We start from the raw sequence: 18,063 nt of genomic DNA, 5'->3' as shown, positions 1-18,063 counted from the left end.
GGGGGAGGGCAAAACATACATGACCAATCAACACATGAAACATCAAATGAGGTGACACAGAACAACCAATTAACAAATTAAAGGGTGTGGACTTTCCCCCCCGGCCCAATCACCACCCGAACCCCGTGGAACCTTCCAGAGTTGGGGAGTGGGTCAGGGGTGATGGACAGGGGGGTTGCCCGGGCAACCAAGGAGGGACTGACCTGATGGACAGTGGAATTAACCTAGAATAGGGAGGACATAACTGATTGACAGATAACTGACTGTCTGGAGAGGGGAGGGAACCCTGGAAATCCCCTGCTTCTGTCGCCATCTTTAACCCATACATCTTAATGAGAATAAAACATAAAACTTATAAAACTCAACTATAGAACTTCCAAACTGTAAAACAACGTGCACCCCAACAGTTACCCACAACTGGCACCCACTCCCTTGCTCCACTACAGTTGTCTGAGTTAACTACAAGGAACTATATAAGCAACTTTTGCATATCAAAAATAACAATTCTACTCATTTCTTCCTGTCACCTAGTTCCATGATGGACTTCACTGCATGGCTGCATAAACACTTGTGTAGGAGGAATGAGTAGGACTCCTTCTCTCGGCATTGCAAAACAACTGTGGCCATTCAAGCTTTAACAGTTTGCTCTGATCACTCTACTGAAGGTTTCCCAGTGTACACACGTTCAGAGTAGAGTTTCAAAACCAGAAAAAGAATGTGTTTCTGCTGTTCAATATGAAGTCTGGACTCCCACCTAACTTGTTATCATGATCAATTTAAGACAATCCTCCATAATTTCCACAGATACCTATATTCTTCCCTCTATAGAGGGATTTAGTTTCTAGTTAAGAGCTAGAGCAGTCATTGGACAAGTAGGATGTTTTTAGCTTCTATGTCTTTCTATCAGTGCTTTAGACGTAGGAAAACAGAAATAAGAGTGGGAAGACCCTAGTGAATACCTTGTAGAAAAGAGCTATTACACAATAGCTGTTCTGAGATGGCTTTGAACATAGATGGGCCATTGAACATGGTAACAAAGACAAAACCCCATTGTGTTTAAGGAATAAAAGGGGATCCCAAAAAAGGAAAGGAGAAGAAAGACCTGCTGAAACATAATGTGAGGACTTTGTACATTGGTTTTGGAGCCACAAACAACTGTATGAGAAATTTACAGCTGTGGTGAGGCAGGTTAAAAAAAAATTCATCCTGACTGACACTGGTGAAAAGAAAAGAAGCTATTGAGATCAGGAGTATTTTCAGGCTATTTTTTATGTTAAAGTGAAATTTAAAAAGATTCTATATGGTTAGACTCAAGCAACATCTTCGAGTGTTCTCCAAGAGAGCACAATGAAAGGAAAAGACCCAAACAAAGGGGTGTAAAGAATTGGGAAAACATACCCCAGGATGACAAAACCTTACCGCATGTTCCTGATGTTCTTGTTGAAGAAAATAACTCCTTGCATTGCAAGCACCTCTGAGTGTCTTTATAACAACATGAAAACCATTACAATGCCACTGCTACTAATAAAAACATAATGTGAAAGAGAAGAAAAAAGAAAGAGACATCATCAGGGACAATAAAATTCTGGGCGCATTAGTTTTGTTCAAAACACAGGAGTGTACAGCGAATTAGTTGCTAGCATAACATTTTTAATGAATTGCATAGGCAGTCTGTAAGAAAGCCATCTAGATCATTAAGACTTGCAAGCTTTTTGAGAGAGAGAATTATTTTGCTGACCAGGTTATTAGTTCAATATTAATAGCAAGTAGCAGCTCAACTGCAAGCTTAGAAAGAAAGAGGCAATTATACAGAAAGAACCTTGCTATTTAAGGTTATCTTCACAAAGATTTTTCCTTCCCCTGCTCCCACACCCAAATTTAAGTCAGCTCAGTGCTGAATGAAAGAGTTGCTGCAGGAGACAAAAGATGTCAGGAATCAACATTACTATAGAGAAGGCTGGGTTTACCAAAAGGAGGGTTACATTTAACTATCTATAGCACTGCAATGAAAAACCAGTTTAATGCATTGTTTGAATACCTGGGGTTGCCCCAGAGAGGACATGGATGACAAAATTCCTATGATATACTGAAAAATTGAACAGTGAAAACTGAGAAAGTAATGTAGTTGAAAGTCAAATTCAAATGCACAGTGGCTATCTATCACAGCACCAGAAAGGATGAAATTTTCAGAGCATGGCAAGTGAGTGATCCCTATTTATTTGAGAGATAAGGAAATTCTTAAACACTTCAGTTGTTAAGGAATTAATATTTGCAGGATTTCATTCAGTACCACCTAGTCTTCAGAAAAGTTGTTTCTACTCAAGGCCCACAGTGTAATAGCACTTAAAACCTAGTTCCAAAACTTGTAGTGGTAAAGAAAAAGCATTTTTAGAAGTCTACAGAATCAATGGTTTATATAAATAAAAATATATATGAATATTCTTTAAGATCACTACAAAACATAGAGAGCCAAGTCTGCTACCTCCAAGTTACTACCACAGAATAAAAATCTGATGAAAAGGGGTTATATATTACAGAAAGAAACCTAGAAGTTCAATTTTTCAGAACATCAGGTTGCCTTGGAACTGGGTAACCAAAAGACATAACAGCTGGTTAAGTTATATAGAGACATATTGCAATGTTTGTTAGGGTTAGAAATAACACACTGTGGAAAAGTGTTGCTACATTTTCCATCTTGTCTTTTGCACTGGTAAATTCATATTCAGAGCAAGGGATCATTTCACCCCATTCAGCAAAATGTGCAGCACAGAGCAGGGCGTCTGGTTCTAAGGAAAAATCAGAGAAAACAAGCTCCAATACAATAGAACTGAGAAAAAGTTCTCAAAGGAGTTTGCTAATGCAAAATTTTTCACAAAAAGGGTATTTATGTATGCACAGGATAAATTATATATATAATTTTTTGTTGATTTATTCCTATTCCTTCCTGGGTACTGACTATTTCTTCCTGAAGACTCATGACAGATTCTTATATGCCACCTCAAGACTCTGGATCAAGAGTCATGTTGTAAATTTTTCATTGCATTATAATTAATTGAAATAAAACTTACACAGTATCCATGTGCAATTTATTTATTTATTTGTTTGTTTATTCATTTATTTATTTCTGCTGGGAAAATGAGGAGTGCAATCCATGTAAACTTAATTCTCAACTGAATTTATTAATTCTTTGCGTCTCATTTTTTTTATCCCAGTGTTGAGGAGAAAAACTGCACCGAGATGTCTGTTGCCCAAGAAACTTCCTTCGTGTAGCCCTTATTTAAAGACAGCATTTTCAATTTGTGAGGTAATGCTGAAAACACACTGGAGAAACATAAGTATACAGAATCACACCAGGAAGGTAATTCCATCATGCAGGGAGCATGGTAAGTACAGAGGAAGGAATGTGTGGCCATAAATAGCATATGATGGTACCTCCAGGATTCTCATTTCCCAAAAGTTTTCTTCAGTCAATGGTTAGGAGGGGGAACTGTAGATGTGAGTCTCACATACCACAGGAGATTCCTGTTCACCTCCACATGGCAATGAGCCAGAGAATAAATACTGTCTGTGAATGTGGAACCATTACCATCTTCATTACATTAGCCTTGCCTGGAAACCTACCTACTGCTCTTTTCTCTGTGATTTTCAAGCTTCATTTTCCTAGTGAAAATTAATGGTGGGTTGAAATGGTTCAGATTTTCTTCCTAAAAGTTCTAAGAAATAAAAAACCACAATACTTCTTCTATTGAAGTTTTGTAAGTCCTAATGTAAAGATGTTAATATTTTTAATTTTCTGTGACAAAAGACATACTATCATTTGAAGTGGATACCTATTTTCAGAAACTTTATGTGGGATATCAGTGTTTTTAGTGGGTGCACACGCAGGATGGAGCAACATAAAATAGGATAAGACATCTTATGAAACATGCTCAGCTTACAGCCTGTTCTAATTTTCTGAGAATATAGTAACCATAACCCACTTCTGTTCTTTCTAAGAAGTGGGCAGATACAGAAGGTGTGCAATAGCAACCCAACTTTTTTCACGGTACCAAGGATGTACCTGAAGAAGACTCAAGCAGCATAGCCTGAGCTGGCTGTGAAAGTGTAATTCAAGATGAATATTAGAGACCACGATGACACACAGCACATGCCCATCTGATGAATTTATCTATTCTTAAAAAGTTTAGAAGAATATGTTTAGTTGTGTATTAGTATATACAAGTGATATATACAGATGAATTTTGCAAAGTAGGAACTCAGATGTCCAGGGGCTTTGTAGACATCTATTAAGGAGGCTTTTCAGCCTGACCATTCATGAAACTCTGGCAGTCACACTCCCACCACCAGAGACTCACTGCTGGGACTGAAGCCCCTTCACAGCACGTGGTTCCAGTGACACACTGGGAACCTTGCTTGAGTCCCTGCTCACCCCACTCTCACAGTCAGAGGAGGCTTCCCAGGGCAGAGTCTCAGATGTCTCATTCCACAGAAGAATTTATTCACAGCACAGTAACACAGAAACAGCCTGAGCTGGTGCCTCCGAGAAGGACCCTGAGCAAAGGAACCCCTGGGCTTTTATATTCTTACAGTACAAGTGAGCTCAAGTCTCACTCTTGCTCTAGAGTCCTCAGCTCCTGCTGTGTCTCCCACTGTCCATTCACCTGGTTGGCAGCCCCTGTACCTGGTGAATCCCCTTGATCATCCAAAAGGTTGGCACTTCACAGCTCCCCCTTCCCCAGGCTGGCCAACACCAGACTTTGTTGTGCAAAGAGCCAGCAGCTCATGGCCTTTTGTCTGAGCTCCACCTAGAGTTCAATCTGCATCTCAATCTGCATTTTGCAAGCCAAGCTATCTGCACCAGATATATTCCTCAACACATCTTTTCAAAGTTCTTTTGTTCTGTGGTTCCAGGCATCTCAGAGCCTCCTGACACCACTTCAACCAAGGATTAACTTTTGGATTAACTTCTAAAACCATGCCCCATACTGAAGTCTGGATGCAGAGAGAAGTCTGTCAAATCAAGTAAATTCCACCAGATAGAAAAAATAAGTAAATTTTGACAGGAAAAAGCCCCCATGGATTAAGTTGTCTGGAGAGGCCATACCTTCAGGAACAAAGAAGATGCTTGGATGCCAGGCAACCATCTCTGGACAGAATGAAGCACATTCTTCCACTTTTAGTTGCCAGCACTGTTTAACAAAAGTTGTGATGTGGTAGAGCACATGGCACCCCAGCTCAGTTCCTCAGTCTGAGGAACCTTTCTTCTATTGAAGGAGCAATTACATGATTTGCCCCCATGATATGAGGCTCCTTGAGATGAGTCCGGCCAAATCCTGCATTTGTCAGGACTTCAAGGGAATTCTTTCAGCACTTCTTCAACCTCTGTCACATCAGCTGTAAATAGAACTGGCCAGATTTGCCTGTGTAGAAAAAAATTGTTTGGCCTGTGTGGAAAAACATTAGTAAACACAGCTTGAGCTACCACAGAAGAGGAGAAATAATTTAATTACTACGAGCTTCTGTTTATCTCTACTATGGTATGTCAATGTCAATCCAAATTTTCTTGTCAAGATCCAATTCTTGTTTAGATAACCCATTTTTACCCTTTGATGATAAGTGGAGGCAGGTTTGACTGCTTCACTCACCTGTGTTGGTCATTATTCCACAATAGCCACTCACCTCAGAACCTGTACCTTATTCAAATCAATTACTTTCAAGTTTTTTTACCCCATCTCACTGCATAGGCCCTTTGTTTTCTCTGTTCCCAAAAGAGATTTATTGTAACATGAGTTTTCCTTGTTTATTCCCTTTTACAGCTTTTGTCATTAAATTCCAGTGTGTCAAGTAGAACAGGCATCTACTACTGGTCCTGGAGGCAGGGTTGAACTCTGCTCAAGTTCAGACTTGAATCATCTGCAGTCTTCCCTAAAGGAGATGACTCTCCATTTGAATTGTTAATAGCAATAAAATAATGCACCCATTCTGCTAATACCTCATAGAGGATTTTTTAGTAATTGCAAGCCATACAGGATGAATTAATTTCTTTACTGAGCAATGTTTTTATTTAATACTTGAATGCCTATTACATATTTTACTAAGTAAATGAAGTACTTGGTAGTTTACCTGTTCATTACGCTTGTTACTGGATATTCTCCCCAAGCAAGTAACTGATGATCTGTGTGACCCATTTAAATTGTTCCCTCTGGCAAATAATTTATATCGTAATTATACTGTAGCAAAAGTTTTGAAATTATATTCCCAGAACACCCCATGCAGATGATACATTTAGCCTGCAAACTCAAATTTTCTTGAGATACCATAAAAATATATGATATTGACCTGAATGTTTTTTACCAAATAAGGAGTTTATAAGTAAACAATCTGAAAGTTGTTGCTCAAATTTCCCTGTATTTGACAATAATGATGGAAAAATGCCCTATGCTCCATTTTTGCTATGCTGTCCTTTGCTATCCAGTAAAAAAAGCCTTCTGAAGCTGAGTGAATGCTTCGTAGAACTGGGATCTTAACCAGCAAAATGTGAAACTCGTCTTAAAGACAAGTAATCTAAATGTCATCCTGTCACCCTTGTTTCATGTAGAATGGAGACTACTCATGTTTTACCCCAGTCAAAAGCATGTATTGGCATTATTGGGGAAGTCTACATCTAAAAAGGATGCCAAAACTTGTCTATTCCATGCTTTGGAAACAAATTTATGCTAAAACAGAATCTTAGCTCAGTGCTGGGTTCAGCCTAAACACATTTACTGTCTTAGAATGGGCCTTCATTTTCTTGTTATTGGTTCTGGTTTGTCAAGTACTGATGGATCTATCCAGCACACAGATTCAGAAGTAGATATGGAGATGTTTTGAGAAGCAACACTGGAGTTTTTTCCAGCTTGCTAAAGTCATTCACCTGGGGTAACATCCAGGGATGCTTACAGAGTCACTTCTACATTTAATATTACTAATTTTGATGTGTGACACTTTCTGGGACAAAAAGAATATTCTTTCCCTTTGCAACATTAGCTCTTCCTTGCTGATCATAGATGCTTATGTGTGGGACTTCAGCCTGCTTCTCATTCATCTCTGTCTGGCTATTTGTGCAAAGTCTGAGAACAGAGGAGTGGGAGGGCTGGTGTCTTGGCCTCAGAGCTTTGCCAGCCTCAGGTCTGCCTAGCAGACATCTATCTGTCTGGGAGCACAGTTAAATACATGAACTTTAAAAAGTATATTTTTATAACTTAACAAAATATATTAACTGTCTCGGAGTCACCTCTGCAGCTGCTACTGAAGAGTGTAGATGGGCATCAGCCACTAGCAGTTCAAGCCCTCTGGAAGTCATACTGCCAGAGGCTAGGGAAGCAGAAAAGGAGCAGCCACTATTGCAGGACAACTCTGGTTCTCAATAAATGTATTGTAAAGAAGAATCACCCTTGCCTCCTGTCATCTCTGAGTGGCATGCAAGTTCTGAGGCAGAAATGTTTCTCCTGTGATTATTTCACTCTCATGCAAACATGTCTATATAAAACATGCACTTAAAAACAAAATATAAAGCCCAGTTCTGAAAATATAAACAAGTAGGAAAGTGTATCTGTAAGGAAGCCATTTTGCATTTGGTCAGAGGCATAAGATACAAATCATGCCCAGTGGATTCAGGATATCTGTCTTTCTTCCTTGCAATAAACTTGAGGGTTAATGTCATGGAGAATGAAACAGATGCAATACTTCACCTCTTCCTGTCTTACTTTCAGGTAAACATGCACTTCCTCAATGTACCAAACAAACCTATACGGCTGCTAAGAGAAAGAAATGGAGAGTCTAGCTTTGTTGATAAGGAATTGAGACGCTTATTGTACTGCAGGGAGGTGTCCATCCTGGTGTGCAGTGGTGATTGTGTTAATTTCTAGTTTTGTTTTGGGATTTCAGATAGAATAAACCTCCTCAAACACACACAGACACACAGCTACGTTCTGCAACTGGACAGATTTCAAAGAACGAGAAAATTCTCTGTAGGAAATGAACAAATGAACATTGATTTCCCTTCATTTCATCTGGAAATCCAATTTAGCAAATGGAAGCCCAACTGTTCATATCAACAGAATTGTTTGCTATATGTGGACAAAAATTAATAAAGCCATTAGCCTAGCATAGATGCTTGACTACAGGACTTCAGCCTGCTTGTTTTCAACAAATTAGCAATTTGAGAATCTGAACACACAGCATTTAATTATATTTTCTCTATTATTACACCAAGTTCAGTGTCCCTGGTTTGTATTTTATATCATCGTGTCCTTAATTACTAATGCCAGTAGATATTACCATTGGGTCAAACCCTCCTTATTTCACCTAAGCACTCGCATTGCATCAGAAGGGGCTATAGCCAGGAAAGCAGGATTTATTAATGATGTAGTATATGGTAGAGATAATTTGTGCTATTTATGTATAAAATACTGTAAAATGCAAGCTATGTCTTTGACCACCCTGGCCGGGAGCAGAGTCTAGTTCCCGGACAACGTTAAATATCAAGTCTGTTAACGTATGAATGGAACCTTCCTGGGCCATGATCTCTGACTTCCCTGGAATGTCCGGGCCACTCAAGAGTGATCTGCACCTTGAAGATCGCATCTACTACACTGATCCCCAGCACCTCCCCGTTACATGTGAATGACGACTTCTCCAGAGTGCTCTGACATCATCTAGGCACCTGGATTGGACTTTTGTCTAACCCTGCATATGTATGGCCTCGGTTCTGCATGTGAAGGGACACAAAGGAACACTCGGTCATTTCTGCCTCAGGCAGAATAAACTCTATATAAGCTCGCTGCGAGAAGCAGTCGGTGTGAACAGGGGAGACTCTGACATTCAGGGATCAGGTCCGTTCACCCAGCGCCAAAACCCGGGCTCAATGCTGACCCTTGGCTGTGGTGGTTGTTTTTTGAAATTCTATTTTGCTGACGATCTTATAAATCATAGCTAAATTTTCTTATAAATTTGGCTTCTGATTTGATCATTTATAACAATGATAAAAAAGTTCCTAAGTACTGAAAACTTTAGGAATTTGAAAACTGACTGTCCCTGAAGATTGACCATGCTTCCAAATTATGGAACTTGGTACATGGCGGTGTAAATTGGTTGCATTAATGTATCTGGATACATAAAAGTATCTATTACAGATCCATACATTAATAATTAAGAGGAAACAATTCTTCTGCTTTAAAAAATGAAGAAAAAAACCAGACCATTTTAAATTTTAAATATGTGATAACACCTTAAAAACATTTCCGTGGACCAAAGAGTAGAACATCATCTTTTTTTCACTTGTCTGGTTTAATATTCCAGCTCGAGGAATAGTGTTTTGCTGTATGATCCCTGTTTATAGATTTCATCTGAGACATCTGAGCAGGTTTTTGACTGAAGTCACCAATTTGGCTACATCTAAGTCTGACAGGATAAATAAATGAGCTCCTGCCACATTGTCTGCCTCATTAACACACTGAAAAGCTGGTTTGTCTTAATACACAATCAGAATTGTCTTAACATATGAACAGCTGAAGGGCAATCTTGCTACAGATAGAGATCTCTTGAGCAAAAAAGTAGAGTCCTTTAATTTGGTACATTTTGTAAAAATGCACATTGTAAACATTGTAAATGTTTTAGCCCTATGTAAGTGTGTAACACCTAAGAACACAGCTAAGTTTAAGTTCTTATATTTGAAAGTGTTTTGCTGAGTTTCCTTTTGGAAATTGAACATTGTGTAAATGAAGCACAATGGGGGTCGTTTTGTAACATATTATATCACTATTCTGCCTTTAGTTTGTAGTTCACTCTGTTTGCATTGAACAAAATCCTTCTATTTACTTCAATGCTATTTTACCTCTAGAAAACACTCATGATCCATTTGTGCACTCACATTGACTTCTGTGGCAAAGAAAAATATTTACTCTCTTGATCTGGATAAGTGCTAGTTTTCAGTTATTTGCCATCTGTTTTGAAGGCATCATAGTTACTTGACATGATAAAATAAACCCTACTCTTTAAAATCTCGATACATCTCATGGTTTTAAGCAAGCTTCTTTTGTGTATGAAGGATTAACAAAGATTAGCTGAGTTTATCTGCTCCATGTGCCTCAGTTCATGCTCTGGTTTCACAAAACCTAGCTTGAAAGAGAAGACAGAGAGTAATGAAATCACTCTTGATACAAACATTTTGTTGCTGCCGTCTCTGCCCTCCTTCAGCTAGACAGCTTGCCCATATAGATGGCTAAGAGTCTTCTCTCCAGCTGCAGGACTAAACACTCACAACCTTGATGGGACTGACGCCTCTTTGAGTCTTGGAATGCATCAAATGTGAGATTGCATTTGATCCTTGACTTCAGAAAGATGCATGGAAATGCACTGTAGGATGAAAAGCAGAGGAAATCACATGGGGTTGAAGAGGTGCTACCAGGAAATCGGTGTGCATACCTTAAGACCCATCTAGCTGTTTCCTCTTGTGAGTCACAGGGTTCTTAATTTAGGGTTTATACATCTCTAAAAATTACAAGGCCATAATAAGAAGCACCCTTCAACACAATGCACTCATGTGCAGGTGTCCTTGTCCTCAAGAAAAAAGATCTGCCACCAAAATGGGAGAGTTGGTCACATCACTAGCAAAACTGTCACCTTTGGATAGAAGAGGACATGTCTAATGGGTGGCAGTGCTTTGTGACAAGGGAAAGCAGAATTGCAGATTGTTCAGAGGTAAGTGGTGAGAGAGCTCAAACTTTCATCTCACACAGTGCTGATGTACTTGCTAATTTTTTTATTGCTGAGTCTAAAGCAGAATTGTGGAGTGCATGCCAGTAAAATGGCCTATAAAAGCAGAAGGCAAGGGCAGCTGGAGCATGTTTCTGTGCTGGTATCTAAGGAGTGGCATAATGTGATGACATTCCATTAGAGTTGAGAAAATTGCTCACTCCTTAAAATACAGTTTCAGGCTAGAAGTACAGTAGATACTGTATATACTGTATTCCTGAGGTGTTGGTGATTAAGGTCTGTAATTGACAAAAAAGGGAGATGTACTTTTATGATCCATCCAGCCTTCTATGGATGAGACACAGAACTTAACGTCTAAGATATTGTAGTGGTCTTTAAAATGAGTTAGAATCATTCCACCACTGCAAATAAACCAAAGCCAGTAATTATATGTGTGCATTTCTATGTGTTTACAGACATAAGTACTAATATTGCATTCAACCTGGGCATTATTTCAATTTAGAGAAAGTGGTTTTTAAAGGCTGGTGACATTTGTATTAAATTCATACTGTGAGGTATAGATCAGGGACAATCAATGTCTTGTGGAGTGAGCAGAAACTGATTTATTAATGCTGTACTTTTAATTGAAGTAGAAGTCTACTTGTGCAGACTAGGAGTTTAGCAATAGAAGAAGATCTGAAAACAAAGAGATTCCAGTGGCCAAAGCTTATGCTTAAAAAAAAAAATCTAGTGATTTTAAAAGGTTAATACTACAAAGGCATTTTAATAGCCCTTTTTTGATCTTCCCTGTATTTGGAGACAAACAGGCTTTTTCTCAGCACAAAACTACAAGAAGGACTAATTTTTGCTATTTTACCTTTATTGGAACTACCTGACTATTTGAAAATTATTGTGTCTTGTTAAACTACTGTGCTACTATTTTAAAAGGCGAAACCAATCCTGCTTTACTACAATGAATTTTCTGTATCTTCTCCCCAGAAATAACCACTGTAGTCGGTAAACCACATGCCATGGGTCTTGCAGACCAGAACTCAGCAGAACATTCTCAAATGTAAACACTGGAGTTAAACTTAGTGTTCTTGAGACTTACACACTTACAATAGGGCCAAAACACCTGTTTACAAAGCCTACCAAATGGAAGGAGGGCTGTCAGTAAGCTTTAGGCTCCCTGGAGCACTGAAAAGATGTGGCTGTCTAAAGCAAGAGAAGACAACAGCCAGAAGACAAAGCATTCCACCTTTCCAACATTTCTGTGCACTGCTGACTGGGCTGCAGTAGGTAGAGGATTCTTCATTTGTCCCTGGCTGACTTAGAACCTTAGGCATAGCCAGTTTCTGTGGTGTTACTGCTGTGACACAGGGTCTGTGCCCCTACTCGTTTAAATTTGAGGTGGTTTGTATCATTAGGAGTGATGATCTGCTCTTGTTAGGGCCCAGAACTAATGTTGCAGCCTTGAATGGAATGTTGCAAAGATGACAGAATGTTTGAAACCCTGACACATTTGATGTGGTAGTTCTCGTACTTGTCAGTTAAAAAGTAATCCTCTGTTTCTCTTCACTTTACAACTTCTTCAGGCCCTCACTGGAAGATTGGGTGCAAATATGAACAAAAGCTGTTTTGTTGCTAGACTTAGATATTGTTATACTGTCCCTTTTACTGTTCTACACAGAAATATTGTTATATGAGATATATGGGATATCCTTAAGGTTCCCTTGGCTTATGGCTGAGTATGCCAAGGCAAAGCCACACTTTCTAGGTTTCCTTCACAACCTTTGTCTGGAGGGCTTGCCAAATTTTACTGAGAGATTCAGTAGTGTTCTTTTCTGCTCTTTTAAATCAAATGTCAAATATTGTGTGGGTGTTTTTTCACAAACAGGACGGGACAGCTGGTTACATTCCTTGAGCTTTATTGCAGCATCAGTCTCATTACATGGTTGAGACAATAGAAAGATGGCAACAGCTCACATTCTGCCAGCAGCAGCCAAAGATGTCTTTGTTACAGAGCACTTAAAAAACTTTTTAGCCAATCGAGTAGTGCTAAAGCTTACAGACAATTGTTCTAAAGCTTACAGACAATTGTTCTAGCCAATTACTAGAAGTACACGTTCACCTGCTTCATACGATGCTTGCTTGTTTGCTCTCTATTAACAATACACAATACTTCATTATTAAGCTTAAAACCTTCTACTATCTTGCTAAGGATATTTTTCTGCAGTCTTAAGGTCTACTTTAGCCAAGTCTAAAACTCAAGCTATTGTTTCATGTCCTTGCTAGCTGTACTATTGTAACTTTTTCTACTTTCAGACTTTGCAGCTGCAGCTGGTTCTAAGTTTTCTGTTCTTTCCATTTCTAAGGCCTGCTTTTACAGCTTTCTGGAAATCTTTTTACCTTTACTATTTCCTACATTATATGGAGGAAGAACTTGAGGCTTCAGTTGTCCTCTACAGCAGGTCTTGTGTCAAGACAAGCATTTAAATGGATTTGTAGAGAGAAAAAAAATGGGCAAAGGTGTATTTGCTGTTCTTTCACTGTTACAGATAGCTGGAACATTGCTAAGTTTTCTACCTGGATAAGAAACTGAAACCAGCAGTTGTTTCTTTCTTTTTTTCTGGAAGGTACTAAATGAGAAAGCATTAGAAGACACTTACAGATTTTTTGTCTAATCAGAACAACTTTATTATCCTCATGCATGTAATTTGCATCAGTAAATAATGTTGACTTGTTCAAGCACTCAGCTCAGTCTATGAGTATTCTGCACTTTTACATGGAAATCTGTATAAATGCCTTGGGTCCTATCTCCTGATAGTTTTTATTTTTTTTTTTTTCCTCTTTATGGTTGTTGTGGTTTTTTATAATGGGGTTCAAGAACATTGTCTCAAGATGAGCTCTGGATTTCTTTACTTTCTATATGAAAACATCCATTTCTGGCTTGAAGTCAGGCCGAGCTGGTCTTTTCCCACTCAGTTACAGAGGGTAAGTAGTAGGAAATGAATGAATTCTGAACAGGAAAGAAATGCTGGAGGAAAGAGGAAAGAAATTAGTTTTAGATAAGAGCAGGGAGAATGCAAAGATCTTGACTAACTAGTTCAAATTTAATTTAGGAATTCACTAGCTGTCCATCAGAAGGATACATAACTGTCATCCATTATGTTATTGTGCTTTCTCCTGTTGCTCTGTCAAACGTTAAAAGGTGGAAAATTGAATCAAAGTGAGAGCATATGTCAAGAGTACCTAATAAGAACAGCATATGTTGAATACCTAATTACAAAAAAAAAGTGAGTTAGAGTTTGTTGATAACTTCTGTATTCATTGTACCCTGCTGATACAATATCACTTCAAAGTTTTTTGGATGAAACCCATATAAAAATTACTCAAGGCCCGCTTATGCTACAGCCTCAGAACAGAGAGAAGAATTCTTAAAATTGATACAACATATATCCTGTCCAGGAAGTGTAAATGGAGGTGTGGAAGGTGTCTCCAGTCTTTCTACTTTATGTCCCATCTGGTCATACAGCGTTCTTGTACTCAACTTGAAGGATAAAATTAGTTTTATATGTGAAGAAGCACCTTCAGTACTTGGTGTGTTCGGAGCAGTGAAACACTAAAGTAACAACTCAGTGCCAAAATGGATGTCAGTTCCAAGGAAAGTGATAGCCAAACAGCTAAGGAAAAGTCATCAGAGTTCACAGGTAGCCCTGTGGGAAAGAAAGCATCTACACCAGATTTTGCATTCTCTGGGCAGTACAAGGCATCAAGCAAGCAGAGCAGCAAGAACAGTACAGGAAAAGACCTCTTAATCTTAAATCCTGGAAAAATCTGTAGAAGTACCCTGGTAAAATAGTTTTGTAATCTAAAAACAGCATCAGAGATGAGAGGAAATGATAATGTACTCTTGAATACCATTATTAAAAATCTCTTCTACTGGATAGACATTAAAAATAGACATTGCTGGGATCTGGAGAGAAGATCAAACACAGCCTATGCATTGCAGACCCTTCCAAGTCCTCAGTTTCTGTCTGCAGATGTAAAAGATGGAATATTTGGAACCTGACAGCAGAATTTCAGAAGTGATGATAATGCCACTAAATCAAAAGCCTGGTTATTGTTACCTCTTAGATTTGAAACTAACTCCTAAATGAAGGATCACAAATTGCTAGTGCTTTTTGGATGTTCTTTGATATAGTTCCAAACAGATGCAGAGAGGAGTACAACCTTGTTTTGTTGCCTGAGTGGATGTTTATCTAGGATATTTCTGAGGGGTGTGTCATTCTATCCAGTAATTAAAAAACACGTGTTCTGACTAATCCATCATTGTAATTTATTCATCTAGGTTCAGATTTCTTATATAATTCTCTGGTACTTAATTGAATCTTTGGACCCACATAGTCCTCCAAACAGGCAGGATATAAAATAAGCATGTCCCCATACACAGATCAGCATCTTACACAAAGTCTTACAGGAGCCAGTTCTTGCAGCATCATAAAAATTTACCTTTCTCTTATGCAGGAAAAAAGAAAAAAAAGTGGGTGAAATAATGAAAGGACTCATCATTTACTACCTCTTATTATGGACATAAGGTAAATGATGAAATCTACTATGAACTCTTTAAGTAGATCTCATTTAGTAGGGAACTCTGTGGGTATAATCTAATATACCAATCTAATATCCCAAGTCAATTTCAGTATGTCCTTAGACATCCTAGATATTTCCCATATTTCTCATGTTCTAGTGAAAGAAGAAGAAACCTCTAGCTCTTGGGAAGTGAGGACCATTTGGAACTGTAGCTAAAAACAGTAATCCATTTTGGCACATGGATTACCTAATAACAATGGCATGTCTGTATTTTCAGAGGAATGCACCTGCCAGTCAGCAGTCTCAGAAACACCTCTGCAGGGTGATTGGAGGTGTGGCAAAAGAAGAAATCACAAATCAAGCAAATTAGCCAATCATGGCTTCTTTTCTTCTGATGTGAACTTAGTGCTTGCAACACTGCACTCTCGGAAATTCATCTCTCACTTATACGGCCATGAAAAGTAGTGAAATCCAAGAAATATTCATGTTGTGTTACTCAGGACCTCACCTTAGTGCTGGACATGTCCCACTGTATGGATGAAAAGAGTCTTGAGTTATTCCGTTATGTCTTCTGGATGTCCCATTATGTTGCTGATTTTAGGAACTCCCTAAATACAAACAAAGAGTCTTAGAAAGGAAATATTTTTATTCCATGCAGAGTACAAGGTGGACATTTTCCACAGAGCACACATGTCAAGGAGTAAAAAGCAAGAGAATTTATGCATTGAAATCTACATAAACTCATCTATCTAGTACATAGTTATATTTGCATATTGTGTAATTGTTTAGCTTGGGTCACTTTATAAAATATGAGTCACTGTGTCTGTGTGGGCCTCTTAGGGGGTCTGTGGTGGTCTTTGGTTTGGGGAGGTGCCCCCTACTCAGTTTGGATCAGCATTCAGCTCAGTATGCACAGAGCTCCAGGTTGAGTGCCAAAGGAGATGTGATCTGTGACTCAGCACCACATCTTCTAAGACAAAAGCAAAACAGGTCGTAAAATACAAAAGCTTTCCATAAACATTGAGGAACATCTGCTTAATACACCTGATAGCATCTTTTTACATTCAACAGAGAGGTTAAAGGTGAGAATGATACCATCTGGTTCCATCTGCAACAGAGATCAAAAGAAGGGACAGACAGTGAATTCTGCTTAAAGACTCAGAGCTTAAAAATACAGAGAATTCTAATTAAAATACAGAGAAATCTGCTTGAAGACATCAATAGGACTGATTATTTATTTATGTGGACAATGGCTGACTTGACTGATCATTTTTAAAAGTCAAAGAGCCACTAAAAATAATGCTACTCAGTCATCATCCTCTTGAAGTTCTATGAATGACAAAGTTTTGAGAGCTCTTTTGGAAATCTAGGCCCAGGAGTTGTACCTAGGGCTGCAGGGATATCAGAGTCAGGATCAGAGTGCAGGACATGGTGTCTTTCCCTTCCCCACTCAGGCTGCTCAAGTACACAGCTCTTCAGCAGGCCACAGAATAGCAGGCTCTATAGACACCCTCATTGATGCTGTCTAGGTTAGAACTCTGCAAATGGACTGATAATGTATTATTTTACCCACCATAAGGAAAATAATTTTGAACAGAGATATGAAATCAGTTGTTACCTTGTCATGGTGTGCTGTGAACATAATGATGTGTCCTTGCAATGGGTGATTCTCCTTTGACTTTGCAGTGCTGCCTCATCACCTGAGGGAAAATGGCTTAGAGTAAGTATGTTATTTTCATTACTTCCTTCCCTGTCTGAAAACTCTATTTAAAATTCTTCCTCCTCCCCAACAAATCTCAATTCTTCGAAATGCAGCTATCAAGAGAAAGATAACCATAAATAAGAAACGGCGCTGTCTCTAGTCTAGGGATTGATGAAAAATAGAGAATGATCTCCCTCTACTTCTTTCTTAGACTCTTGCCTTCTGAGAAAGATTAAGACCGGCTTCTGAAATGCAAGGAACACATTGAGATTCTGCTGTGACCCTTTGACAGAGACCCAACAGTGTAATTTTTTTTTTTTTTAGTAGACAATTTTTTTGTCAGAGCAGGCTTGTTTCACTGTAAAAATGTAAACATCTCAGCAAAAAATGACTTATTTCCAGATGAACCACTTGAAATGGAAGCCGGGGCAGAAGCAGGAAAAGCGGGGGGAAAAAATTTTTCAGTTATAATCCTCAAAGGACAAATATTTCATAGGAGGAGTATAGCACACTGTAGGATCAGTGTTGCTTGGAAAACTCTTCTGCATCTCTGGGGGTGCTGAGTTAGCAGGGCTGATTGAGAGGGCTTTAAGCCAGGTTTGAAAAGATCAAGTTAGCTAGCAATGAGCCTGGGGTGACACACCTGTGTTGGGGTGGCATGGACAGCCCAGCTGAAGCGCATCTGCACCAATGCACCCAGCATGGGTAACAAACAATGGAAACCATTGGCAACAGGAAGTGGTGATGTGGTTATCACCATGGGAATGTGGTGGGATCACTGGAGTGCTGCAGTGGATGGCTATGAGCTCCTCAGAAGGGACAGGTGAGGAGGGAGGGGCTGTGGGGTGCCTCTGTACACTGGGGAGGGTTTTGGCTGCACAGAGCTCAGGGACAGTGGGGATAAGGCTGAGTGCCTGTGGTGACAGTCAGAGGGATGGCCAACAAGGCAGAGACCCTGCTGGGACTCTGTCACAGACCACCCAGCCAGGATGAAGTGAAATATTCTATCAGTGGATGTTTCATGATCACTGGCC

Source organism: Geospiza fortis, unplaced genomic scaffold (assembly GCF_000277835.1).
Source record: "Geospiza fortis unplaced genomic scaffold, GeoFor_1.0 scaffold167, whole genome shotgun sequence".
Classification (NCBI taxonomy): Eukaryota; Metazoa; Chordata; class Aves; order Passeriformes; family Thraupidae; genus Geospiza; species Geospiza fortis.
Note: the sequence above shows the minus strand (reverse complement) of the source record.